Source organism: Lepus europaeus, chromosome 22 (assembly GCF_033115175.1).
Source record: "Lepus europaeus isolate LE1 chromosome 22, mLepTim1.pri, whole genome shotgun sequence".
Taxonomy (NCBI): Eukaryota; Metazoa; Chordata; class Mammalia; order Lagomorpha; family Leporidae; genus Lepus; species Lepus europaeus.
Genome location: NC_084848.1, coordinates 43,487,717 through 43,513,954, shown reverse-complemented (window position 1 = coordinate 43,513,954; position 26,238 = coordinate 43,487,717). Strand labels below are relative to the sequence as shown.

The following is a 26,238-nucleotide window of genomic DNA, read 5'->3' as shown; positions in this document are numbered from 1 at the left end:
CTCGTTAGAAGGCCATCCTTCGTTGAAAAAAGGCCACTCCGAGGAACACAGTGTCACCCACTTTCACCTCCTCACTTCCACGGACTAGTTATAAGCCCGTTCCTGCACCTCCTTCCAACGTCCTAGAGTCAAACTCAAGGGGGTGGTTAATTTCTGTCCCATAGTCTCAAAAGGAAAAAGTCAGGGAAGGGAAAATCAAAAAAACACAGACACACAAAGAACAAATGTCACGACACGTACAATCACGGAACGACAAAACAGAAAACTCAAATATTCAGATGGGAGTGGCCCTCTGGCGAGGCTCTCCCTGGGAGCAGCCCTCTGGCCAGGCTCTCCCTGGGAAGGAGTGAGACCCTTGTCTCCTCCTTCCTCCAAACCACCACAGGAGCGTCCTCCAGGGTGGGGACTGGGGGCCAGAAGGCATGTCTGCCACCTCACCGGTCACTTTTACCAAAAGCTTCCAGAGTAACAGACAGGAGCGGCCGTCTGGCCAGGCTCTCCCTGGGAAGGAGACACATACACATACATACACACACAACAGAAAATAGGCGCCTGGCTCACCGATCCTCTAACGGGTCCTGGAGCGCAGAAGTTCTGGGGCCGGTCTCGGTGGGACCTCCAAATGAAGGACCCAAAGCTGGCGGGGTCCTGGGTAGCACCCTGGGGACCCAGAAATTCAGACTCCGGACACCAGTGATGCAAACACAAGAGGTGGTTTATTTACATTTTGTGCAAAATGGACCCCTCCCTCCTGAGAGAGTGAAGTGCGGGACAAGGGTTACAGGCAGTATTCAAAGGCAAAAACCATAAAATTATCTTAAGCAAGTGAATACAAAGGGGAAGGGGGTTTTTGTTTACAGCAGTTTCACTTATCTAGTATACAGCAGTTCTACTTATCTTAGTACACATCAGTTTTACTTATCTTAACCATTGCACAAGGGGGTTTCCAAACTGGTATTCCCTGTTATCTGCTAAGTTGCAGTTTCCCAGAAACTGACCTTTCTTGAAACTTTCTAGCTGACCTTTCTTAAAACTTCCTTGTTTTTCAGCAGGTTAGACTCTGGTAAATTTTTACAATTTTCACAAGTCCTTCAACAACAATATACAACATACACAAATACACACATATATATAGCATATATCATGAGAAGGAATAATGTCATTTTGAAATCAGACATGAACCCCTAAATTCCACACTGAAATGTGGCCCCTTAAGTTCCTCAGAAGTGCTACCTGTGTGCCACATATGCTACCAGAATTTGGGGTGCCACATGATTTCACCATGAGCTTATTAGTCCCCAATATTAATAAGCCCAAGAGGGTTCTTGCCTAATATTTTAGACAAGAATTCTAAATACCAGCACAGATTAATGAAGCAGGATGGTATGTTTTAGGCTTTTATTTAGTGCGAGAGGTATCTAGGAAAGTGAGGGTTTAGTTCAGGTAGGAGAGGGAGGAAAGTCTAGAAACTAGGGTAGCGTCCATACCAAGCAGGGAGCAGGCCAAAGCCACGTGCAACAAGCACCTCGAGCAGCTATTCACCACTTATCACTGGCAGCAAAGCAGAGGCCGAGAGTTAGGTAAATATGGGTTCATACTGAGCACCAGGGACCAGCCACGTGGAGGAGCATCTAGGACAGGAAGCCTAGAGCACATGGTCTGAAGGCCACACGTCCTGGAGGTGCAGGGCTACAGCAAGCCCCCTCCTGGCAAGAGGCCAGGAAGAAAAGAAGGCCAGACACACTGTGTCCCAGGCTTTTAACCCACTTCCAAAGGGGAATGGTTAATTACCTGATTGGCTGGTTAGCACCCAGATGTGGCCAGGTAGGGGGATGAGGTCACACAGGGGTGTGGTGAAGGTATCAGGTAGGGGCATGACATCACACATGGGCGTGGCGAAGACATGGTCTTCCAGTTTACTAATCAATTTTAGCCTGTATGCCTGCCTACTTCATCCCCCCTTTTTAAAATATTTAACTCCTTATGAAAATTATCGACATAAAAGAATTCTTGCTTTCAATAATTTAATTAACCATAATTTTTTACTCAATTGGACTGGCAGGAATAAAAGCTTTACATAAGCATTTAGTTTGGAAAATAACTCTAGTACCAGTAAAAGAGTTGAACATCTACACATGAAAAGAAAATTGTATCTTCAGTTCAGATTCAGTTAGCACCTTAATAAAGAAATATTTTGTAGTGCATTATTTTTCTGATTTTTATTCCCTGCTGTCAATTGCACCAGGGACTTCTGTGGGAGTTTCAACTGGCTTTAAAGGACCAAAGGGACCTCAAGGGCCTCCTCATTCTTTAGAATGTAATGCAAACAAATCCGTGCAATATCACAATTTTTCTTAGTTATGAGGCCAGAAATATTGCCTGTCCTTATCAGCTCAGAGGGATTTGGATGGAATTAACATCTGATTACCTGTATTTTAACCAAGATAAACAAATTTTCACACAGTGACTCTTCCAAACAATATTTCCCTTGTGGAGGGACTGATCAAAGAGTCTTAGGATATTATCTCCCCAGGGCCAGTGCAGTGGATAAAGCCTCTGCCTGAGGTGCCGACCTCCCATCTTAGAGCTGGTATCCCATATGGGTGCCAGTTCTGTTCCCGGCTGCTCCTTTTCTGATGCTGCTCCTCTTCTCTGTTATGACCTGAGAAAGCAGTAGAAGATGGCCCAAGTACTTGGCCTCTGCACCCATGTGGGAGACCTGGAAGAAGCTTCTGGCTTCAGATCAGCCATCTCCGGCTGTTGCAACCATTTGAGAAGTGAACCAGTGGATGTAAGACCTTTCTCTTTGTCTCTCCTCTCTCTGTCTATAACTCTACCTCTCAAATAAATAAATAAAAATCTTTTTAAAAAAATCTACCACCAGTTGGTGTTGGAACAAATGACCTATACCAGGTCCAAATGGCATGAAACCTAAATGTCAGAGAAAGAGGATTCCAGTGAATATCATGTTTGATCTAACCAGTCTTGGAGCCTCAACTCCCCAGCAAATGCCATTTCTTTGTGTCAACAGATATTCAGAGGGAGCTGATGCCAAGGCAGGGAGAAAAGAGAGAGTCCCCCAGAAAGGATTCTTGGCCTCTGCTTGGGCTGTCTCTGAAATCCCTGCCCAGGGTCCCGCTCATAACCAGCAGCCCCAAGCTGAGAGCTGATGCAAGGAGACAACCTCACACCCCTAGGAAGAGCTGTGCTAAGAGGACTGGGTTGTGGACTTGGTGACCTGCTTTCTAGCTGAGGGGAATTCTGTGATCCAGGAGGAGAAAGAAGGGACAGGGATCCCAAAACTCACAGCTTCTCCCCCAATGCCGTGTATGAAGTCTGGATTCCCCCTGAGGACACACGAATCCTAACCACACAATTTGGAAAAATACAGAGCTCTAGGGCTGAGCCAAAGTCACCACATTCAGGAATGAAACAAGATATCCAGGGCCCCAGTCCAACTGCCATCCTGCAAGCCAGAGGCACCTGTCCCCCACACACTCACCTCACTCCAGATTCTGAGCTGCCCAGGCATCCTTCTGAGGGCTCTTGTACTGAGAGAAGTGCACAGAGAGGCAAGGGCTGAGCATCGTGGCACCTCCATGAGCATCAGACTGGAGAAGCTGTTTAGCAGCATACAGAAAAAGACCTCATGTCGCTCTTCATTATTGCTCCCATGAGTCTGATTGAACAGCTTGCTGAGCCAGTGAGCAGGCAGCACTTCAGATGATGCAGCCAATCAGAGTCACACCTACCAGGTTTCCCTGTGGGGTTGGGGGGAGGGGTGCAGTTCATCCAGGCTGTGGCTGATGGGGGAAGTGAGGGTTGAGTCTTGGGCTCAGGTCTGGTGGTGCTTACCGGGGGCCTAGCTATCCTAAGAGCCAGGGCTGCTATCACCTTCCTGCTGACCCAACCACACAAGATTGGAGACCCTCCCTCCACTGTCTGTGATCCTGCTGGGATCTTAGGACCTGGAGCTTCAAATAACCTCCTTCACAAGGGATGCAATTCACTCACAATTTACTGAATGCTGAGCTTTTCATCCTCTTTATGTTATCGGCTTAATTTTCTTTTAGGTTTTCAATTTTTTTTTAATGATTAGAAAATATTTGCTGGCTCTGCGGCTCACTAGGCCTGCGGCACTGGTATTCTGGGTTCTAGTCCCGGCTGGAGCACTGGTTCTGTCCTGGTTGCTCCTCTTCCAGTCCAGCTCTCTGCTGTGGCCCAGGAAGGCAGTGGAGGATGGCTGAAGTGCTTGAGCCCTACACCCACATGGGAGACCAGGAGGAGGCACCTGGCTCCTGGCTTCGGATCAGTGCAGCACACTGGATGTGGTGGCCACATGGGGGTGGTGAACCAATGGAAGGAAGACCTTTTTCTCTGTCTCTCTCTCTCTCTCTCTCACTAAATCTGCCTGTCCCCCCCGAAAAAAAAAAGAAAGAAAATATCTAAAGGTATTCTATAGAGGTTTTCTAGTCTGTATTGTGTCCTTTAAAATGGCTCTCTATTTTTTCCTGCTGCTACATGGGAAGCCAGTTGACATATATTGATCTTGTACACACTAATATCACTTAATTCTCTTAGTTTAAATTTTATTTTGCATTGCCTCTGTAGATTGTAGAGTGATCCACATATATTGAAAATTTTGTTGCTGAAAAATTGAATCTGGGGCTGGCACCATGGTGCAGTGGGTTAATCCTCCACCTGTGGTGCCGGCATTCCATGAGTGCCAATTCTAGCCCCAGCTGCTCCTCTTCCAATCCAGCTCTCTGCTATGGCCTGGGAAAGCAGTAGAGGATGTCCCAAGTGCTTGGGCCCCTACACCCATGTGGGAGACCAGGAAGAAGCTCCTGCTCCTGGTTTCAGATCAGCCCATCTCCAGCCGTTGCAGCCATCTGGGGAGTAAACCAATGGAAGGAAGACTTTTCTGTCTCTTCCTCTCTCTGTAACTCTACCTCTCAAATAAATAAATAAAACATTAAAAATAAATTAATCCTTTTACTTAATGCTTCCATTTTTTGTTTCACTTCCTTGACTACACTTCCAGTACAATGTTGGAGAACGAGAATTTAAGGAGTCAGCTTTGTCTGGGTAAACTCCCAGGAAAAGCCAGGGAAAGAGTTTTTTTTTTTTAAAGATTTTATTTTGTTTATTCCAAAGTCAGAATTACACAGACAGAGAGAAGTAGAGGCAGAGAGAGAGAGAGAGAGAGGTCTTCCATCTGCTGGTTCACTCCCTGGTTGGACTCAATGGCCAGAGCTATGTCAATCCAAAGCCAGGAACCAGGAACTTCTATCTCTCCCACATGGGTACAGAAGCCCAAGGACTTGGGCCATCTTCCACTGCATTCCCAGGCAACAGCAGAGAGCTGAATCAGAAGTGGAGCAGCTGGGATTTAAACCGACACCCATATGGGATGCTGGTGCTGGCCCCAAGAGCTTTCAATGTCATGTTATTTATACTGGTTGCTATAGGTTCATCATAGACAATTTTAATTATAATAAAGAAATTCTGATATTTTACTTCACTGCTTACAGGTTTTTTTCTTAAAGGCCAGATGCTGAATTTAATCAAATGCTTTCTAGCATTTAATTTAAATAATCACGTGATTTTTCTTCTTGAATTTTTATGATTTATTTGGAAGGCATACTGACAGAAAATTTTGATCCATTGGTTCATGTTCCAAATGATCACAACAACCAAGCTAGGCTAAGCTGAAGGCAAAAGTCAGGAACACCAACTGATTCTCACACATGAGTGTCAGAGACTCAAATATTTGGGTCATTTTCTGCTTTCCCAAGTACAACAGCAGGGAACTGGGCAAAAGGTCAATCATTCAGGATTCAAACCACTCTGATATGGGACTCCAGCATCGCAACTGGCATCACAACTGGCATCACTGTGCCACAAGGGCAGCCATTGATTTTGAGTGTTTTTCTTTTTTAGGAAAAATTTATATATACTTGATTTATACAGATTTATATATACTTGAAAGGCAGTTATGCACACACACACACACACACAGAGAGAGAGAGAGAGAGAGAGAGAGAGAGAGAAAGAGAGAGGATGAATCTATCAGTGATGGCTAGATCTGGGACAGATTGAAGCAGGAGGCTTGAACTCCATCTGGGTCTTCCACAAGGGTGCAGAGGCCCAAAGCTTTGTGTCATCTTTCACTGCATTCTCAGGCCTATTAGCAGGGAACTAGTCAGAAGTCAGTAGGGGCTGGCGCTGTGGTGTAGCAGGTAAAGCCACTGCCTACAGTGCCAGCTTCCCAAGTGGATTCCAGTTTGAGTTCCAGCTGCTCCATTACTGATCCAGCTCTCTGCTGAAGTCTGGGAAAGCAGTAGAAAGTGATCCAAGTCCTTGGGCCCCTGCACTCATGTGGGAGACCCAGAGAAAGCTGGCTCCTGAATTAGCTCAGATCCAGCCATTGCAGCCATCTAGGGAGTGAACCAATGGATGGAAGACCTCTTTCTCTCTCTGACTCTGTCTCTCTGTAGCTCTGCCTTTCAAATAAATAAATAAAAGTTAAGGAAAAAAAAGAAATACAGCAGTTGGTACATGAAGCAGTGCCCATGTAAGATGTCATCATTGCAGGCATTGGACCCAAGAGATATTTTTAATAACTGTAATGTTTGATATGTTAAGAATATTTCAATAGGTAAACACACACATAAATGGCATGTATCCCAGGGTTCATCCTTACCTTTTGGGTAGGGGCTAAACACCAAGGACTCCTCAGCACCTCAACTCAGAACCATTCTCAGAGGGCTTATACATTGCACTGATGAGTAAACTTGCTTTAAGTGTTCCACAAAGAGAAATTACTGAAATGTGTCAACTGGACTCTCTAGGGAGCAATAGTTATGTGCAGTGAAACTCCAAATCCAGTGAATTGTTGGCACCTGTCTGTTGGGTCTTGTGCCTACTAATGTGGGTTAAGGGAGCACAGGAAGGCTGAGGAGACTGCAGCTGACAAACCTGTCATTATGAGGTTCAGAAAAGGGAGTAGCAGCATCTTTCTGTAACTTGGGGTCCCAGCAGGGAAATCTTGTGATGTTTCCTCCCAGTAGCACAGAGGTTGCTTCTCTCCTCTGGAGTCAGGCCCCAGATTTCAGGTCTCTACAAAATTTAAATGTTCATATGCACCCCCAGCCAGTGCTGAAGTCTTCTATGACCCCTTGCTAGCTGACAGCTGTTGTCATCACAGCATCCATTGTGACCTGGAGGATGAATGGGCTCTTGTGGCAACAGTGTCCTGTTCAGAAACTCAGTCTCAGAGGACACAGGTTTGGAGGGCTGGTGACTCGGTTTCAGAATATGAGGGACACTCGTAACATGTTGAGGTACTGTAGTGTCTGACACATACAAACCCCTTGACAAATACTTGCTATCCAAGGAGAAGTCTCGAAACTTCTGGGGGGTGAGAGAAGGCTGTAGTGGCATAGTGGGTTAAACCACTTCCTATGATGCCAGCATTTCATTGTGGGTGCCAGTTTGAGTCTTGGATGCTCCATTTCTGATCCAGCTTCATGTTAGTGTGGTGTGTGGGAGATCTGGATGAAGCTCCTGGTTCGGGCTTCAGTTTGGCCCATTCCTGGATTTTGCATGGATTTGTGGAGTTAACCAGTGGAAGAAAGGTCTCTCTCTGTCTCATCTCTCTCTCTCTCTCTCTCTCTCTCTCTCTCTCTCTCTCTCTCTGTAACTCTGTGTTTCAAATAAGTAAATTTTTAAAAAGAACATAAAAAAAACCTGCCAAATATTCTACATGCTGGGCACAGGACCAGCTCCCAATATCTTGGTTCCCCTTCATTGTAGCCTTGTTATCACACCATTGCATTTATTAGCTAGATTTCATAGATACAATCAGGAAGATGCAGATATCATTTAAAAAGATTTATTTATTTATTTATTTGAAAGGCAAAAGGGCTGGCATTGTGGAGTAATGGGTAAATCCACTGCCTGTAATGCTGGCATGCCATATGTTTATGTTCTGGCTGCTCCATTCCAATCCAGCTCCCTGCTAATGGTCTGAGAAAAGCAACAGAGGATGGCACAAGTGTTTGAGCCCCAGCCACTCACATGGAGACTGGAAGAATCTCCAAACTCATGGCTTTAGCCTGAACCAGCACCAGCCATTGTAGCCATCTGGAGGGAGGGAAAAGGCAGATGGAAGATTTCTCCCTCTGTATCTCTCCCTCTATGTGTAACTCTGACTTTCAAAAGAAACAAATATTTAAAAATTAAAAAAGGGTGAGTGACAGAGTAGGAGAGAGACAGAGAGATATAGTTGAGAGAGAGAGAGAGAGAGAGAGAGAGAGAGAGAGATCTTCAATCTACTAATCTACTATTCAAATGGCCACAGTATCTGAGGCTGAGCTAGGACAAATCCAGGAGCCTGAAACTCCATTCAGGTCTCCCTTGTGAGTGTAGGGGCCCAAGTACATAGGTGATGATTCCAGTGCTTTCCCATATGTATTAACAGGGTGTTGGATTGGAAGAGGAGCAGTAAGGACTCGAATGCTCATACAAGATGCTGGTATTGCAGGTTGCGGCTGAACATTTGCACCACAGTGCTGAACATGGTTGTCACAGATTTCTGTTGGTCACTATGGATGTCATGTAGAAAGCATATTTTCTTGGAAACAAGCAGTTAGACAGTTGCTCCAAAGACACCATGCTAATCTGTCATATGGATCTATATGTACTAGAAATCTCACATCAAGTATGCCACTGTCACAAAATTTCAGACAATAGTAATATTTACTACGACACTACAGTGGGTGTTAAAGCATTTTAGAGTGTGAACCAAACTTTGAAAGTTGGTGAATGTTGGTGAAGGATGAAGAGCTGCATAGTAGAAATTCCTGTAATTTCAGCATTTGTCTAAGAAAGATACATGCTTTCAACAGCTTGACTTAGAGCATCTCCCTGAGTCTTATCTTCTGTTGAAAGGATTCTGGGATGCAACATTGACATCATTGCTGAGGGTTTGCAATATGCTTAGTGGCTTGATCTTTAAATCTGCGCATCTCATCTGAATGGTGTGTGACTTGTCTGTGGGCTTTTTGTTGGGTCAGTCCATGTTGGGCTGTTTTGTGGCACTGGAGCTTACCCATGTCATGCAAAAGCTGGAAGTGATAAGTGATATCACATGGAGGCTGCTAAGGTAGCATGTGTGGCACTTTTCCTGCATCAAGTCAAAAGCCTATGCCCTCATTTACACAATGAGGAGAGTTAGAGACAGTGGGAGGATGTTAATAGGTGAGGAAACATGAGCCCTTGGAACAGACAATCCAGGAGGGGAGCACAAGAAGGAGACTAATATGTGAAAGACCCTATGACACTGGAACATTTGGAAGAAAAGACAGTCAAAGAAACAACCTGAGATGTGTTAAATATCCTCCAAGAACAAATCTGACTGAAACCTACATTTGTTCTCAGGAAAATAGACTTTTCTTCACCTTCCACTGCAGTTTAGCTCACAGGTTCCAGTGCAAATCTAGAATAGGAAATAATCATCGAGAACATGAACATAAAACTCACTTGCTGGGACTGGCATTGTGGCACAGCACATTAAACTATCACTTATGATGCCTGCATCCCCTATCAGATTGCCATCTTGAATCCTAGCTGTGTTCTTTCTGATCCAATCTCCTAACCTGTGCCTAGGAATTAGCAAATAATGGCCTGATTACTTGACTCCTTGCCACCCACATGAAATACTCAAATGGGGAGATGGGGTTCTGAACTCCTGGCTTCAGTCTGGCCCATACCCAACTGTTGCAGCCATTTAGGGGAGGGAACCATTGAATGGAAATCTCTCTCTCTCTCTTTATTCCTCCCCTATGTTTGTGTATCTTCCTTCTCACTCTGCCTTTCAACAAAATAAATAAATCTCTAAAATATCTCCCTTCAGGATCAAGCATCTGGGGGATACTACAGTTTAGGAAGAAGTGGATTGATTTGATCAGAGTACTCAGAGCAGTTTCTTTATATCCCCATTCTTTGTACATACTTATGTTTTTATAGTACTTATTACAGCATCAGTGTGAATTTTCATTCATTTTCTCAAATCTAGTCTGTGACCTATTAAAAAGCAGCCTTCCTAGGCTGGCGCCATGGCTCAACAGGCTAATCCTCCACCTTGCAGCGCCAGTACACCGGGTTCTAGTCCTGGTTGGGGCGCCGGATTCTATCCTGGTTGCCCCTCTTCCAGGCCAGCTCTCTGCTATGGCCCGGGAAGGCAGTGGAGGATGGCACAAGTGCTTGAGCCCTGCACCCCATGGGAGACCAGGAGAAGCCCCTGGCTCCTGGCTTCAGATCAGCGCGATGCGCCGGCCGCAGCGGCCATTGGAGGGTGAACCAGCGGCAAAAAGGAAGACCTTTCTCTCTGTCTCTCTCTCACTATCCACTCTGCCTGTCAATAAATAAATAAATAAAATTTTAAAAAGGAAAAAAAAAAGCAGCCTTCCTGATTGTGTGTCCTTTTGCTGCTCCATCCCAAATACTAATATTCTAATACATTAGAATAGTGTCTAATGCCTGACATGTGAAGATCATTTGTTGAAGGAACAAACTGAACTATTTACTAAATGTTAATGAAGGAGCTCATGTATAATCAGTCCATTTATAAAATAAAGCTCAGCCAACTATGAAATGTTTATATTGTATATAAAATATATATGAATTTGCAATCTGCCTTTGAACTCAGTCATAAGCATCAGTATCCTTGTCTCCTTAATTTGTTGTGGGCAGTAAGAAGACTTCTGTCTGCCCAAGTATTTGGCCATCTTCCTCTGCTTTCCCAGGCACATTAGCAGAGAGTTGGATGGGAAGTAGAGCACCCAGGACTTGAACCGGCACCCTTGTGGGATGCTGACATTGCAGGCCAGGGCTTTAACCTGTTGTGCCACAGCTCTAGCCCCCATTTGACCACTTTTAAAATGTACTGTTAGTGTGGTCCTGACCCAAAAAAAAAATACAGCTGATGAATTTTTTAATCTTAAGTATTTCTGAGTGTATGGTTGAGTAGTGTTGAGTATATGCACATTGCTGTGGGACCAATATTCCGAACTGTTTTTCCTTATGAGAATGAAACTCTACACATTGAATGAAAGTTTTTTTTATAATTTCACAACCTCCAGATCCCAGCAATTGCCATTCTACTTGCCATTGCCTAGATTGTGGAGTCTTTAGGAGGTATGGTGATATTTTAGGGTCATATAACTGAGAGGGTAGAGAGAACCCTCCTAGATCTCAGTTTGTCTCTGCAAAGCTGGGTCCTGATTGTACCCAGGCACTCCCTGGGGTTTTTGGATTGGGCTATGTGGCATATATGTGTGTGATTATGGACAAGCACTTGGGCCATCTTCTACTGCTTTCCCAGGCCATAGCAGAGAGCTGGATCTCTCTCTCTCTCTCTCTCTCTCTCTCTCTCTCTCTCTCTCTCTCTCTTTCTCTCTCTCATTTCTATCTCTATTTATCTATGCTGGTTCATTTCCAAAAGAGTTGCAATGTAAATTTCTTTGTCAAGCTGAAGCTAGGATGAACGACTGTTTCCTGGTCTTCCACATGGGTGGCAGGGCCCAAGGACTTGGGCCATGTTCTTAAACCTTCCTAGGTGCATTCATATTATGCTTGATCAAAAGCAGAGAAGCTGGGACTCAAAGCAGCACAACAGCACTCTGATGTGGAATGCTGGTGTGGCAGGCAGTGGCAAAACTTGCTGCACCACAGCATTTGCATATGCTGTGCTATATACAAATTTTTATTCCTTTTTGGAATGTGTGGACTTTTATTAAAAATTATTCTAATATTATGCCAGTATCCTATTTCCTATCAAATTTTCATCCAGTACCTTTGATGTTCATTATTTTTAATTTTCAACACTATATGAAATGCTGGTGTTTTAATTCCCAATATTGTTTCTCCATTTATATTTTGATCTAGCATCAAAGCCAAGGGCTCACTCTTCTGTCTTAGTTATTGTGTCATTATGTACTATATCATTATCAGTTCATAGATTCTTATCTTGTTAAAGGTATTGTAGTCTGAAATTATATGTTCTGATGCTCAAGTTATTCCAGATCCTAGAGGAATCCTCTTCAACACATCAAATTAGGGCCCCAATATGTACAGTTGGTGTAAGTACCATCCTAGGAGAAAAGATTCACTAGTTCTTATCTCCCTTTCCTGAATTACATTTTCCTTAAAGGTACCATTTCTTTCATCAAATCTTGTTACTATTAATGAAGATTTACCATTCAGCTGTACTCCTCTATGTTTTCTCTGGAGATGTTCTTCAGTACTTAATTAAAGGCCATTTTACAAACAAAAATCTCATCAAGTTGCACTCCTCTTTCAACTGTGTGGATGGTTTCCCATAACCTGTGAACAGGGACCATAGGACTTACTGTGGTCTTCAGAAAGACAATGCTATGGGTTGTATCCTATTAGGTCTTGTCTACCAGCTGTCTGCTTGCTATTCTCTTCTTACATGCTAAGACTCAGAAGGCTCCCAGTTGTATCACAAACTTTACAAATTTCCTCTCAACCCATCAAAATTACTAGAAGTTCCAAATGTGAGGCTAAACTCTGTTTTTTTTTTAATAAAAATATTTTATTATATCATTTGAGAGGTAGAGTTACAGACACAGGGAGAGACACAGAGAAAGATCTATCCACTGGTTTACTTCCAAATAGCCACAACAGATTGAGCTGGGTCAATCTGAAACCAGGAGCTAGAAGCCTGGAGCTCCACTCTTCTCCCCCACATGGGTGCATGAGCCCAGGCATTTGGGCCATCTTTGACTGCTTTCCCAGGCCAAATCAGAGAGCTGGATTGGAAGAACAGCTAGAACCTGAACTGGCACTACAGGCAGAGGTTAGCCCACTATGCCACAGTGCTGCACCCTAAGTTCTTTTAAAATAAGATGTACAGTATTTGAAAGGCACAGATAGAGAGAGAAGGTTGCAGGGGAGATAGAGATCTTCTATTTGCTGGCTCATTCCCCAAATAGATGCAGTAACAGGGAGATGGATCATAATGGAGCAGCTGGGACTCAAACCAGTGCTCACATGAGATGCTGCATTATAGGTAGTGGCTCCATGTGTCAGCTACTTCATTTCTTCTTTCAAAGGAATTCTCATCTCTAAGTGATTCAGAAAGATGTACCAAAGGACCTTTGAGGTGGTTGTGATAAATTATCTCTTTTAAACTTTAAATTCCACAGAACACACAGTATAACTAAATTATTTACCAACACAACCTCATTCCTTGAGAGTGGCCTAACTCAGAGGAGATGTGTAATGAATACTAACCTCTGGGTAAAAAGTGATGATCATGTCCATAAAGATTACAGTATAGCTCAGCTGAACAGAAAAAGGATAACATGATACTGTGAGTTAGTCAATAGGAACGCAAAAATGCAGTAAGTGATTATTTAAGATGCCTGATATTAAAATAATGCACTCAGAGAATTTCATCATGACAGCCTCCATTTTGGTTTTTTTGTTTTTGTGTTTTTAAACTTTTATTTTATGAATATAAATTTCCAAAGTACAGCTTATGGATTACAATGGCTTACCCCCCCATAACTTCCCTCCTACCCGCAACCCTCCCCTTTCCCACTCCGTCTCCCCTTCAATTCACATTAAGATTCATTTTCAATTCTCTTTATATACAGAAGATCAGTTTAGTATATATTAAGTAAAGATTTCAACAGTTTGCCTTCACATAGCAACACAAAATGAAAAATACTGTTGGAGTACTAGTTATAGCATTAAAACACAATGTATAGCACATTAAGGACAGAGAGCCTACATATTTTTTAAAAAATTGATTAATTTTCTATGCAATCTTCAATTTAACACCAAGGTTTTTTTTCATTTTCAATTATCTTTATATACAGAAGATCGATTCAGTATATACTAAGTAAAGATTTCATCAGTTTGCACCCAAACAGAAACACAAGGTGTAAAAATGCTGTTTCAGTACTAGTTATAGGATTACTTCACATTGGACAACACATTAAGGACAGATCCCACATGAGACGTAAGTACACAGTGACTCCTGTTGTTGACTTAACAATTTGGCAGTCTTGTTTATGGCATCAGTAATCTCCCTAGACTCTACTCATGAGTTGCCAAGGCTATGGAAGCCTTTAGGGTTCGCCGACTTTGATCTTATTCCAACAGGGTCATAGTCAAAGTGGAAGTTCTCTCCTCCCTTCAGAGAAAGGTACCTCCTTCTTTGATGGCCCCATTCTTTCCACTGGGATCTCACTCACAGAGATCATCTTTCATTTAGGTCTTCTTCTTCTTCTTCTTTTTTTTCTTCCAGAGTGTCTTGGCTTTCCATGCCTAAAATACTCTCATGGGTTCTTCTGCCGACAGCCTCCATTTTGGACTACACCTTCAACACTATAAGTTTCTATATCACTAGCAGCAATGTGGGGCATGAAATATTGTTGCTGAGAGAGAGAAGACAAGAAGCAACTTTCAGCATCAGTGACTGGCACATTAGCAAGACAGAACTTCTGCAAATAATTGAAATCCATAACTAACAGGTTTATTCAAAACTTCATTTTATTTAACTGTGAAAGTGAAATTAAGGGAAGAGATTTGGGACAGAATTCTTAAAGATACATGAAAGAAGGTTATTGAATGATACGTAACTTGGCAAACCCGCAGCAGTAGGTATTATATAAGGAACAGATCACCCATAAACAGCTCACTCACACCATCAGAGTGCCCAATCTTGGATTCCTTCTCTTCACCTTCATCTTCATTATCAGTAATTGTATTCATGTTTTAGAATTTAGTTCAAATTGAAGGTATAACCAGAGGATATCACTACTCCTAACCTAGGTAATACTAGTGAGCAAAAATACAATGTCTTCAATGGCAAAGGCTCCCATCTTTCAGTATTATGCCAAACTTATTAAAGAACATGATAATGGCATTTTACAATGGTGGAGTAATAAAAATCATTAGGGCAATTTATCAGGTTTATAATGCACATCAAGAAAAAGAGCTGGCACGGTGTGCAGGTAAAGAGCACAGTGTGCAAATTGTTGAATATTGTCAGGCAGAAGTGAGAAAATTAAGACAAACCATGCTGGGTAAAAATACATAGGAACAAAAAGACTTCAGCAGGCAATGTTAAGCAGAGAAGCACCACTTGGAAGTATGGAATCATTGTTTATTCAATGGATGTCCTATTCTGGGTTCACAGCTGGGAGGTAGAAATACACTTGGAGACGCAGAGACCCCTAATCCTCTTCATGATGACTTTTAGCCAATCAAGACAGTATTCTCAGTCATTCTCACATGGAAGCAAGTGTCTTTATGCCTTGACCTCAGCTGTGGGCTCTTTCAGTTATGCTTCCTCCACTGCTGGACTTAAGTATCCTGCAAGTGGAGCAGATTTTCTTCCCCAGCAGAGCAGCTGGGGACAACAGTGGGGAATAAGATGTCAATGATTGTGAAAATGTAATTGACCCCACAGAGCCATCTAGTGTTGAATAGTCACATTCAAATGATTCATGACCCATTACTCTAGCCCAATGAGGACACCAGCAACACTCAGACCTCCCGAGTTAACTAAACCAAAGATGCTCTCCAGTTAGCACACCTTCTCTCACTTGTTATTGAGAGAGGCGCTTGAGGACTTAATCTAGGAGAGCTTCCTTGTCAGATGCTTTGACCCCCAAGAGGAGAGTTCTTACACACAGTAATCATAAGCCTCTCTCCCTCGTCCATGTCCTTGGATGCAATGTGCAAGCTGCATGACACAGAAAAATAAGAAAGGAAGGAAGGAAGGAAGGAAGGAAGGAAGGAAGGAAGGAAGGAAGGAAAGGAAGGAAGGAAGGAAGGGGAAAGAAAAGAAAATTGCATTCTGGTGCAACTCATGGGTTTAGTGTAAATTTAGGTAAAGTGGGGGCCGGTGCTGTGCCATAGTCATTAAGCCTCTGCCTGTGGCACTGGTATCCCATACAGATACCGGTTCATGTCTCAGCTGCTCCACTTCCAATCCAGCTCTGTGCTAATGACCTGGGAAAGCAGTAGAAGACAGTGCAAGTACTTGGACCCCTGTACCCATGTGTGAAGAAGCCCCTGGCTTTGAGTTGGTCCAGCTCTGGCCATTGTGTCCACTTGGGGAGTGAACTAGCAAATGGAAGACCTCTCTCTTGGTCTCTCCCCTTATCTGTCTGTGCCGACTTGTCAAATAAGTAACTATTTAAAAAAAATTAGACAAAGTGAAATTTATCTGATTTCTGTTCTGTAAAGTAAATCAGAAATTAGAGACTAATTGGTTTTCAAATTTCCTATACATCAAAAATTTACCTCTTGTAGTATCATGCAGTAAAATTTACTTTTTCAAAGAGGAACAAGTTTAACAAGAGCCTTCAAAGAACTTTCTATGATAAGCCAAATTCACTGTTGCCAGAAAAATATTTGTAAATTTTAGGAAGGCTGATTAGAAAAAATCAGATATGCATTCTCCTAGGCACATGACTTTGTGAGATTAAGAGAGTGCTTTGGCCGGTGCCATGGCTAAACAGGCTAATCCTCCGCCTTGCAGCACCAGCACACTGGGTTCTAGTCCTGGTTGGGACGCCGGATTCTATCCTGGTTGCCCCTCTTCCAGGCCAGCTCTCTGCTATGGCCCGGGAAGGCAGTGGAGGATGGCCCAAGTCCTTGGGCCCTGCACCCACATGGGAGACCAGGAGAGGCGCCTGGCTCCTGGCTTTGGATCAGCATGATGCGCTGGCAGCAGCAGCCATTGGAGGGTGAACCAACGGCAAAAGGAAGACCTTTCTCTCTGTCTCTCTCTCTCTCACTGTCCACTCTGCCTGTCAAAAAAAAAAAAAAGAGTGCTTTGTTTCAACTTTTTTCTACTGATGAGTATTTTCACTTGAAATTTTTTTCTTTAAAATTAAATATTAATTACCAGTAACCAATCATCCAAATATGTACATGATAATATACATTATTTTTTATTCAGCACATCATAGTCACAAATGTAGAGGAGTAGCACATTTATAGTCTGTTCTGGACACTTTATATAAAATACTTGTTCCATTTTTTCTTGCAGCTATTCTGCTTTCTTGGTTTCTTTTTTTAAAAAAGATTTATTGAGAGCGGCAAGATGGCGGAATAGGAAGGGAGCACATTGATAGTTCGGCAAGACACACAGGTTAATAAAAGTGGAGATACTGCAGGGTCAAAGAAGAGTAGGGGAAGAAACAGCAGAGGAAACTCTTCCGGAACTAGTGATTCACAGTGGACCTGCGTGGAGAGCGTGGGAGCCCAAGTTCGGGACACCAGCGGCAGACTCAACACACCAGTGCTGGAACGCGAGGTGAGCCAAACCTCAATAGCCCGAGACACCAGCAGGCAAGTGGAAAGAGGAGACTAGAGGGAACGAGGCTTGAAACTCCATGGGGAAAAGTTCACCAGGCTAACTAGAATAGAGTAAAAAAAAAAAGTGACCGATATGGACACGAGTTTCTCTCTCTCCACTCACCCCTCAAAGGCGAGCAAGACAAACAGCAGGCGCCATTTTAGACATACATCATAAGCAGGGTGACCTCAGGCCTGCACCGGCCCTGAGCCTAGCAGAAAAACCTGACTCTGGGGGGAGGGGTGAAATAACAGGAGATTAGGATGTAACTTGGCAACCCAGTGGGAGACTGCAGGAGAATTGGAGCCCTCACCTAGGGCAGCAGAGATTCCCTGTGTGGTCCTTGGGAAAGAGCTTCCAGATCTCTGGCTCCTGTGGGTATATCATTCGCCTGCTAACTACCTCCAATTACGTTCAGCTGTGTGGAATTACTTCCCTTTTGAATAAAAAAAAACAAAAAGAAAAAAAGAAAGAAAGAAAGATTTACCATGCCTAAACTGGGAGTGTCATCTTTGACACACCCTCAACCCTAAGGAACCAAACACAGCTCTTAGTCCACACTCATCTCAAGACTCTAAGGCTTCACTGAAAGCAGACAGTCCACTTAATATAGAGCCATAATATAACAAGGAAAAGCACCACAGTGAAGAAACCAAATATCTCCAACATGCCATACAACAAATGCAAAAACCGAGGTAACAAGAACAAGGAAGACACTATGATGCCCCCAAATGAACAAGACACCCCAATGCAAGATTATGAAGATGATGAGATAGAAGGAATACAAGAAGTGGATCTCAAAAAATTGATAAGAGCATTAAGAAGTTCTCAAAAACAAATTCTTGAACTACAGAAATCCTTAATGGACAAGATAGAAAATCTCTCTCGTGAAAATGAAATATTAAGGAGGAATCAAAATGAAATGAAACAACTAGTAGAACAAGAAACTGTGATAGTGATGAGAAATCATAATGAAATGAAGAACTCAATAGATCAAATGACAAACACACTAGAGAGCCTTAAAAACAGAATGGGCAAAGCAGAAGAGAGAATATCAGACTTAGAAGACAGAGAACAGGAAAGGAAACAGGCCAATCAAAGAAAAGAAGAAGAAATTAGAAATCTAAAAAATATTGTCGGGAATCTACAGGATACTAGTAAAAAACCTAACATTCGGGTTCTAGGAGTTCCTGAAGGCATAGAGAGGGAGAAAGGATTAGAAGGCATTTTCAGTGAGATAATAGCAAGAAATTTCCAAGGTTTGGAGAAGGACAAAGGCATCTTAGTACAGGAAGATTATAGAACCCCTAATAAACATGACCAAAAGAGATCTTCACCACGACATGTTGTAATCAAACTCACCACAGTGAAACATAAAGAAAAGATTCTAAAAGGTGCATGAGAGAAACGTCAGATTACTCTTAGAGGATCTCCAATTAGACTCACAGCAGACTTCTCATCAGAAACCCTACAAGCTAGAAGGGAATGGCGATACATAGCCCAGGTACTAAGAGAGAAAAACTGCCAGCCCAGAATATTATATCCTGCAAAGCTCTCATTTGTGAATGAAGATGAAATTAAGACTTTTCTTAGCAAACAGAAACTGATTTGTTGCCACTCATCCTGTGCTGCAAAAGATGTGTAAAGATGTGTTACACACAGAAACACAGAAACATGGTCACCAATATGAAAGAAGGTAAAGGAAGGAAACCTCACAGCAAAAGATCACAGGAAGCTCAATTTCTCTTACACATAGAATTAAACTCTGATGCTCTGTTAAAGCAATGTGTTAAAGTAATCTATTATGTTCTCTTGATGTCTGTTAAATTCTAATTGTTCAAAAAGAACTGAATTTTTATGAAGAGCTATGGGTTATTTAAATATGTGCCTATTTTCAAAGATTTGAATAATCACCTTGTAACAATGATCAAATTTGGTCTATGTTATGTCATGATTTTAAGGAATCTTATTTCAACCAGATATTTTGGATTTTGAGCCTTCTTGGCATTCTTGACAGGCATCAAAGTTTCAAAAAATCTGGACTCTAAAATTTCCAGTAAATCCTGGACTTTGGTTTTTCCAGTTTGGGCCCAACTGAAAAAATCGAAGGACCTATGTCTCTCATCTTATAGAGACACCAACTAATCAGGCTATTTGGATTATATTATTAGTACTTGTCAAGATGTGATGTGGTACCAAACTTTAAGTTTCTATAATGGAAAGTGCTATTAATACAAATGTTTGAGAATTAAAAAGGCTAATGATTTTGTGTTACTAGACATGATAGTTATCTTAATGAGAAAGCCCCAGAGGCCTAAAGGGTTAAATACTTGTAAAATCCTACAGATGCTTTCAAAAACACTGTGAAGTAAGCAAGTGCCTCTTGTTGGTTGATGAGTTTATAATTTTAAACATGGCAACTTAAAGTCTTTTGTCATCCATAGTTATATATGATTTGCTGCTCATAAAACTAAAGTGGTGTTGGTTCTGTGTTTAGCTGTCCTCCTATAGGTTCCTATGGACTTTTTCCAGCCACATCTATTCAGTACTGTGGGATGGCTCTGTAAACTGATGAAACCAATAGTGTATTAACAGTACCAACTGAGAGAAAGTATGGTTAACTGAGGTTACTAAAAACAAAAAGCAATTCAAATCAATTGGCAACCTACAAAAAGAGTTAAAGATTTTAAAAGCTATTATTAAAATTGCTATATTGGTCTACTATGCTATGTTATATGTGTGTACATATTGTATGTCCACATGGGGAAATTTTATTAAGAGTTTTATTTTAAATGGCTTATAGGTAAGATTGCCCATAAATTTAAGCTGCTAAAATCAATCAAAGATACATTTTAATTAATGTGACCTGAATCTCTGCATCATATGTTTTATACTTGTTGGTAGAAAGAAACTAAAAACATTTTATATGGTTGTGCTTAAGTTTACTGGTTAAACAAACTACACCATGTTAGATATTTAAGAGGTGTTTTCAAATACATGATTCTTAAAATTTATAGAAGGCATTGGACCTTCTGGGAAATGTTTTCTTTAAGTTGTTATCTAATGGTTGAAACGGTTTGCTAAGTATTCATGTAATATTACTATTGTCAGCAAACGTTCTAGGACTTGCTCCCTCATTTCTCTATTCTAAGCCCAACTTGTTCTTTCATTTCTCTATTCTCTTCAAGGTAGGAAACTAATTCTATTATGAAGGAATCTGTAGGATGCACAATTTAATCCTTAGACCTTATAAAAGAGATGGCTAATATTTTTCTGTAATAGCATAGCCAAAATAAGAACATAAATAATAATCTCATAGCTAGATTCACTTCGCCATCAGTAAAGTATACAGTAAGTAGAAAAAACCTCGCTTTCAGGCCGGCGCCGCAGCTCACTAGGCTAATCCTCCGCCTTGCGGCACCGGCACACCGGGTTCTAGTCCCGGTCGGGCACTGATCCTGTCCCGGTTGCCCCTCTTCCAGGCCAGCTCTCTGCTGTGGCCAGGGAGTGCAGTGGAGGATGGCCCAAGTCCTTGGGCCCTGCACCCCATGGGAGACCAGGATAAGCACCTGGCTCCTGCCATCAGATCAGCGTGGTGTGCCGGCTGCAGTGCGCTACCGCGGCGGCCATTGGAGGGTGAACCAACGGCAAAAGGAAGACCTTTCTCTCTGTCTCTCTCTCACTGTCCACTCTGCCTGTCAAAAAAAAAAAAAAAAAAAAAAACCTCGCTTTCAGACAAAAGGGAAAGAAAGTTTTAAAGTGAGAATATAATTTTCCTCATGGGCATTGTCTACCTTAGAAAAACTACTACAGAACATGCCTGTGACTATAGACTTGTAGTTCAGGCCACCGAAGATTAGAGATGGGACTTGGGCACTCCCTTGACTTGCATCCTCTGGTCTGCTTTAACACAAACCAAGAGGAAAACAAAACTAGGCATCAGAAGCAATGGGTGGCAGGCCTATTAATGGCTGATATGTACAGTGATCTGCCCTCAAGGAGACCCAACAGGCCAGTCCACTGCAGTGGCTTTCAATGTGGTAAGCCTGGGCTTCAGCAGAAGTCAGCTTGTGAAGAGCCCTGGCAGCTCTGCCAAGAGTTGGATCACTGGAAATGGACCTGCCCTGGAGTTGAAGGATGCCCAGGTCAGAGCCACAGATCTTATTGGCTCTAAGCTGAAAAGCCCTTCACTCAGCCCAACTTCCAAAGTGACCACTGCAGCTGAGGGGATGGTCAAGTAGGGTCAGCAACATTGCAGGCTGAACTGTAAATTTCTCGTTAGAGATGCCACCTGCCTTTACCTGGCCAGCTCTCCTCCCAGGCCAGCCAAGTAATGAAAGTCAGCAGAGTGCCTTCCCCTAGGAGGTTCACACCTCCCTTAGGATATACCCCATGTGAAGAGATAGGTCTGGGCCTCTCTGGGCCTCTTAACTTACAATGCCTAAAGCCCACCAGATTATTATCAAGCCCCTTCTGTCAGGTTCTATTTGCCTCTCAATCAGAAAACTTAATTGTAGCATAGACAGCACCTTTCTTAGCTCCTCTAATAATGACTCTGTCCTTTGTTCTAGGCCCTGTCTAGTGCACTTGGGCCGCCTCATTCCTTTGTAATCATAACCTCTACTCTACCACCAATGGCTCTACTCCCAACCTGTGTGTACTGATGGTCCTCTTCCCCACTTAATGCTGTATAATTGTTCAAACCTGGTAAATGCCACTCTTAGGATCATTGGTTACTATCCTCACTCTGTCTTTTATGACCTTGTCTAAATATGATCAGAGTCGGCAAACTTGGAAGGCTTCCATAGCCTTAGCAACTCATGATGACAGCCTAGGGTGGTTACTGGTGCCATAAACTAGAGTGTCAATTTGTTGGGTCAACAACAGGAGTCACTGTGCACTTGTTCCTCATGTGGGATCTCTGTCCTTAATGTGCTGTCCATTGTGATTTAATGCTATAACTAGTACTCAAACAGTATGTTTCACTTTGTGTTTCTATGTGGGTGTAAACTATTGAAATCTTTACTTAATATATACTAAATTAATCTGTATATAAAGAGAATTGAAAATGAATCTTGATGTGAATGGAAGGGGAGAGGGAGCGGGAGAGGGGAGGGTTGTGGGTTGGAGGGAAGTTATGGGAGGGGGGAAGCCATTGTAATCCATAAGCTGTACACTGGAAATTTATATTCATTAAATAAAAGTTAAAAAAATTTAAAAAAAGATTTATTTACTTATCTGAAAGTCAGACTTATAGAGGAGGGAAAGGGTGAGATAGGAAAGAGGGAGAGAGAGAGAGAGAGAGATTTTCCACCTGCTGGTTCACTCCCCAAATGACTACCATTGCTTGGATTGGGCCAGGCAAAAACCAGGAGCATGGAACTCCAACTGGTTCTTCCACATAGGTGGGAGGTGCCCAAGTACTTCAGCAATGTTCTGCTGCTTTCCTACACACATTAGTAGTGAACTGGATCAGAACTGAGACTTGAACCTGAGTTCATCTGAGATGCCAGCATTGTGAGCAGCTGCTTAATCTGCACCAAAATGCTGACCCCTGTTCTTGATTCTTAAAGGAAGGACACAGTAATGTGTACCTGAAGAGAGATATGTACCAGACTTGAGTTTTACTATGGACAGATGACAGACACTGTAGATTTAGCTGAGTTTATGCCCAAGGGGTATGACTTGTTTAAGTTTCTTTTTTTAAAGATGTATTTTATTTACTTGAAAGACAGAGTTACAGAGAGAGTTAGAGCCAGAGCGAGAGCAAGAGTGAGAGAGAGAAAGAAAGAGAGAGAAGATGTCTTCCGAGAGAGAGAGAGAGAGAGAGAGAGATATGTCTTCCTTTCCACTGGTTCTCTCCCCAGTGACTGCAATGGCCAGAGCTGAGCTGATCCAAGCCAGGAGCCAGGAGCCAGGAGCCAGGAGCTTCTTCCAGGTGTCCCATATGAGTGCAGGGCTCCAAGGACTTGGGCCATCTTCCACTGCATTCTCAGGCCATAGCAGAGAGCTGGATCAGAAGAGGAGCAGTCAAGACTCAAACTGGTGCCCATAATGAATGCCAGTGCTGCAGGCTAGGGCTTTAACCTGTTGCATCACAGCACTGCCGCCCATTTAGGTCTTCTAACAAATGCTGGTGTTAGCTTGACTTGTAGAGACAATTAATAAATTGCACAATAATCTTGGTAAATAATAGAGATATATTTTGTATATTTAGAAGGAGAATTTTAAAAGTAATTTCATAAAGAATATAAGAAGGGGCTAGCATTTTTTTTTGACAGGCAGAGTGGACAGTGAGAGAGACAGAGAGAAAGGTCTTCCTTTTCCGTTGGTTCACCCCCCAATGGCCAATGCAACTGGTGCACTGTGCTGATCTGAAGCCAGGAACCAGGTGCTTCTCCTGGTCTCCCATGTGGGTGCAGGACCCAAGGACTTGGGCCATCTTCCGCTGCACTCCCAGGCCTCAGCAGAGAGCTGGACAGCAAGAGGGGCAACTGGGCCAGAATCTGGCACCCTGAACGGGACTAGAACCTGGTGTGCCAGTGCCGCAGGTAGAGGATTAGCTTATTGAGCCATGGCACCAGCCAAGGAGGTGCTAGCATTTAAGCCACCATTTGTGAGAATGAAATCCTGTATGGGTGCCAGTTCAAGTTCTGGCTGCTATACTTCTGATCCAGCTCCCTGATAATGGCCTAGGGAATCATCAAAGAACCGGCCGAGTGCTTGGGCTCCTTCATCCACATGGGAGGCTTGGAAGAAGCTCCCGGCTTTGACCTAACCCAACCCTTGCATTTGTAGCCCTTTGGGGAATGAACCAGCTGATGGAAGATCTCTCTGTCTTTCCCTCTTCTTTGTAACTTTGACTTTAAAATAAACAAATAAGTCTTTTATAAAAAGAATATAAATAAAAATCAACTCTTTAGAAATAGTTGATTTTAGGAGTTCATCAATGTGGCTGAGGAGGTTATGTCCTATGTGCAATGTTGGCATCCTTTATCAGCACCTGTTGAAGTCCTGGATGCTCTCCATCCTATTCAGCTCACAGCCAATGGCCTGGGAAAGCAGCTGAAATGACCCACATGATTGGTTCCCCACCATCCACATGGAATATGAAGCTTCTTTCTCCTGGCTGTGGTTTTACCCAGCTCTGGCCATTGCAGCCATCTGGGGAGTGAAGCAGCAGATGGAAAGTCTCTTCAACTCTGTTTCTCCATCCTTACAAATCTGCCTTTCAAACGAGTACAATATATCTTTAAAAAGAGAAAAAATAGGTGATTTTATCCAATGTTAAAATGAATTCTTTAATGTTTCTTCAAAGGTCCTTTATTCTGTATTGTAGGAAATAGTTGAAAACATTTATACCCATTTTTACAGAGATTTTTAAATTTATTTGAAAGAATTATAGACAGCTATAGAGATAGAGATATAGAGAAATATATATATATATATATATATATATATAGAGAGAGAGAGAGAGAGAGAGAGAGATGAAAGACCTTCCATTTGTTGGTTCACACCCCAATTGGCCACAATGGCCAGGGCTGGGCTGATCCAAATCCAGAAGCCAGGAGCTCCTTCTGGGCTGCCCACATAGGTGCAAGACCCCAAATACTTGGACCATCTGGGACTTGAACTGGTGGCCATATGGGATGCCAGCACCATTGTTGCTGGCTTTACCCACTATTTCCACAGTGCTGGCCCTCAATTTTATTTTAAAAATAATACAAAATAAGCTGAATATTCTACTTATAATCAAATAGATTAATAATAGGTACATTTGTTTTGGGAACCTCTAATATTTTCAATCATTATACCAATTTAAAATTCTTAGTACATCAGCTTGAACAGATATGGAGATCCAGGTTGGGTAGATTTTACTCTTCTGCTTTTCTCTTCTATAATCCTAATGATTTTTAGTTCTTTAAGCTTTATATAAAAGCACTCAAAATTTCATTGTTATAAAATTAAATGATAATGTGTATTGCCCATGGACCTTTTGAAATAACTTCTTATAAAATATACGGGCTGGCACAGTGGCATAGTGAGTAAAGCCACCACCTGCAGTGCCAGCACTCCATATGGGCACTGATTTGAGACCCAGCTGCTCCACTTCTGATCCAGTTCTCTGCTGTGGCCTGGGAAAGCAGTGGAAGATGGTCCAAGTCCTGGGGCCACTGTACCCACATGGGAGACCTAGAAGAAACTCCTGGCTCCTGGGTTCAGATTGGTGCAGCTCTGGTTCATTGTGGCCAACTGGGGAGTAAACCAGTGGATGGAAGACCTCTCTCTCTTTCTCTTTCTCTCCTCTTTCAGTGTAAATGTGACTTTCAAATAAATGTTTTTTTAAAGAAATATTATATATAATTATTATGCATGTCTTATTATATAGTGCCACACTGAAGCACACAGCCTGAGTGAGTGTTGCTTGCTTAAATCCATTTAGAGATAAAGAGTAATGTTCTCATGATACAGGGCTGACTCGTATACCCTTGCACAGAAAAATAGCAGGAACATACAGGCCAAAATCTAATACCCCTGAATAGCAGCAAGTTACAGCAAAATACAGAGTGAAGGAGTCAAGAAACTAACTTAGCTTCATTTGATATTTCAGGTGAAACTCGGTCCTGTAGTAATAATCACTATGAGGTACAACTTCTTGCATGTCATGTTAGTGTGTGAGACTTTTGTAAACTAGTTATGCCCAATACAAACTGTTAGTAGTTAAATATGCGGTCTAGATAAATGATGAGCATGCATCACAATAAAGAGTAAGATTAACTCAATCTTAAAACTATGAAGTTCCCCAAAGAAAAACAATAAAATAAATC

At 42.4% G+C, this 26,238-nt stretch overlaps 1 pseudogene; it reads left to right on the top strand.

The window, feature by feature from the left end:
* The first annotated feature begins 422 nt into the window (after window positions 1-422).
* LOC133751465 (BRISC complex subunit Abraxas 2-like) lies at window positions 423-15,610 on the top strand (annotated as a pseudogene).
* The last annotated feature ends 10,628 nt before the right edge of the window (window positions 15,611-26,238 follow it).